Here is a 2,907-nt window from a genome sequence, read left to right on the forward strand (position 1 = left end):
AGCCTCCTGAGTAGCTGGGATTACAGGCACGCGCCACCATGCCCAGCTAATGTTTTGTATTTTTAGTAGAGACGGGGTTTCACCGCATTGACCAGGATGGTCTCGATCTCTTGACCTCGTGATCCACCCGCCTCGGCCTCCCACAGTGCTGGGATTACAGGCTTGAGCCACAGGCTGACAATGCTTTCATTAGGCAAATCACCCAAGCAGTCTCTCAGGCCCTTAGCATTCAATGGAATCTCCATGCCCCTTACCACCCTCAGTCATCCGGAAAAGTAGAAAAAGCTAATGGCCTTCGAAAAACACATCTTACCAAATTCCCTACCTTTAACTAAAGGGGGACTGGATATCCCTTCTGCCTACTGCTTTTCTTCACATTCGTGCCACGCCCCGGGAGCCCACAGGATACAGTCCCTTTGAACTCTCAAAGGGCCACACCTTTCTGCTCGGGCCTCACCTTCTCTCAGACACTAGCCCTCTTGGAGACTATCTTCCAGTTTTCCAACAGACTAGGCAAGAAATTCGCCAAGCTGCTAAGCTCATCCACTCCAGACACCCCGCCTTATGAGGACACCTTAGCCGGTGATCGCAGGTTTAGTCCTTTCAGAGCTCGTTGCGGAATAAGGTATTGGCGTTGTGCTGGGTAGGGGTGATTAGGTCTTAAGGGGATCGTGGTAGGTGCATGGCTGGGTGCTAAGGATGGGGTGGAGGTGTTCCACACCCGTGGGTTTAGGTGGGGAGACGCGATGGGAGGCTGCCAGGTGGGCTTTGGGTCCGGGAAGAAGGCAGCTGTGGGATGTGCTGTGGTCCTGGAATAGTCAGGGTAGCAGATAATTTAAACAACTCGCCCTAATGGGGGGACGGGGCGTGTGGGGATGACCAGGAAAGGGTCAGGAAAGGAGTGTTGTCCCAGCTGACACCACAGTTGGGGGATTTTGAGAGGTTTTGAAGGCTGGCCATCAATTCCCACAACAGTTACGGGAGCTAAGGAAGCAGGCCCTTGGAAGGAAGGCAGAGTGGAGTGGGCATCCCCCGTATCGACTAGAAAGAGGACGGACTTACCTGTCACAGCGAGTTACCCGAAGGTCGGTGTCCATGACGGTCCAAGAGGCTTCCAAAGCAGTTGGGCAGTGTCAATCTTCAGTTGTTAAACCGAGAACTTCTGGAAAGGAGTCAGCTGGACAGTACTGGGTTTGAACTCAGGAGCCTCGGGAGTGGCTGTATTATGAGGTGGACAGTTGGATTTCCAGTGGGGTCCCCCCAGACAGGACACGGCTTAGAAGGGGCCCTGGGCTGTGAGCATTCTGATAGCCCAATGTCCATGTTTTTGGCATTTGAAGCAAGATGGAGCCCCAAGGCTGTGGGCACTCCCTGGCCCAGTGTCCAGTTTTCTGGCGTTTGAAGCAAGATGGAGCCCCAAGGCTGTGGGCACTCCCTGGCCCAGTGTCCAGTTTTCTGGCATTTGAAGCAAGGCCTTGGAGGAGGATGGCTTGATGGAGCACTCGGTGGTGGCTTCGGCGATGCCTGGAAGTTTGTCGTTGTTGAAACAGTGGCTAGTCTTAGCGTGGAGGCAAACCATTGTAGTTCTGAAACGTATTGCTACTTGACTTCCTCCTTGCTATTGTTAAACACCTGGAATATGAGGTTAATTAAATCCTGTTGTGGGGTTCGAGGGCCTGAGTCCAGGTTTTGAAGTTTTTTCCTAATGTCTGAGGCAGATTGGGTAATAAAATGCATATTGAGAATAAGGCAACCCTCCGTGCTTCTGGGTCAGCGTTTCTGCTGGGTGGGCCATGAATTGGGCAGGATTTTCATGTCTGCCCTGGGTTGTTTAAGCTTGTCATAATTAAAAGTTTTATAAGCTGCCTGCTTAAGTTCCTCAACTAAGCAAGAGACCACATAGTCACGTTTAGTGACATCAGGCAAGCCCACCCGAGATTGCCATTGGGGTTCTTCCCTGGGTGCTGTGCTGACGCCCTCTCAGAGGGCGGGTTCATGGGATCTGCGGTGTCAGTGTGAGACTGAACCAGAGTGTAAACCCTATTTCATTCATCTGGAGAAAAAGTAGAGGTCAGAATGACATTTATGTCATCCCGAGTTAAATCATAGGACTGAGTCAGATAGTGGAAGTCTTGGATATATTTAGTGGGATCTGATGAGAAGGATCCTAAGCACTGACCGATATGGGGCACGTTGGACAGAGAAAAATGAACATGCACTTTGGCTACGCCCTCGGCTCCAGCCACCTCCTGAAGGGGAAGCTGTCGGGCAGGGAAAGGAGAGCTAGTTTTAGGACTGAATTGTGCCCCGGAGTGGGTGCGGGATGGAGACGTGACACGGGAGGTATGAGAGGGAGGGGATGGGGCGCTGGGGAGATTAGGGTTCAGTTCAGCCTGATGAGGGACAGCCTGAGGGAGAAGGGAAAGGTCAGAAGGCTCTACTGAGCGTGAATAATCTGCATTGGCCGTTGGGACAGGGGGCATAGATGGGAGAGAAAGGAGGAGAACTTGAGAGGCGTCACACTGGGAACAGAGGCTGGGAAGGGAGCGAGTGTGAAAAATGCCCAGACGTAGGGAATTTCAGACCATTTGCCCATTTTACGACAAAAATTGTCTCGATCCTGCAGGATAGAAAAATCGAAGGTGCAGCTCTTTGGCCATTTAGAGCCATTGTCCGGGTTATATTGTGGCCAAGTGGTATTGCAGAAGAAAATAAGACACCTAGGTTTTAGGTCAGGTGATAGATGCTCTAGGGATCGTCCCAACTTGGCCTCCCGATGTGCTGGGATTACCAGTGTGAGCCACTATGCCAGGCTCCCCGCTATGCCAGGCTCCCCGCTATGCCAGGCTCCCCGCTATGCCAGGCTCCCCGCTGCACTCTAGCCTTTTTTTTTGAGGCAGGGTCTCA

This window comes from Cebus imitator, unplaced genomic scaffold (genome assembly GCF_001604975.1).
Source record: "Cebus imitator isolate Cc_AM_T3 unplaced genomic scaffold, Cebus_imitator-1.0 Scaffold348, whole genome shotgun sequence".
NCBI classification, from domain to species: Eukaryota; Metazoa; Chordata; class Mammalia; order Primates; family Cebidae; genus Cebus; species Cebus imitator.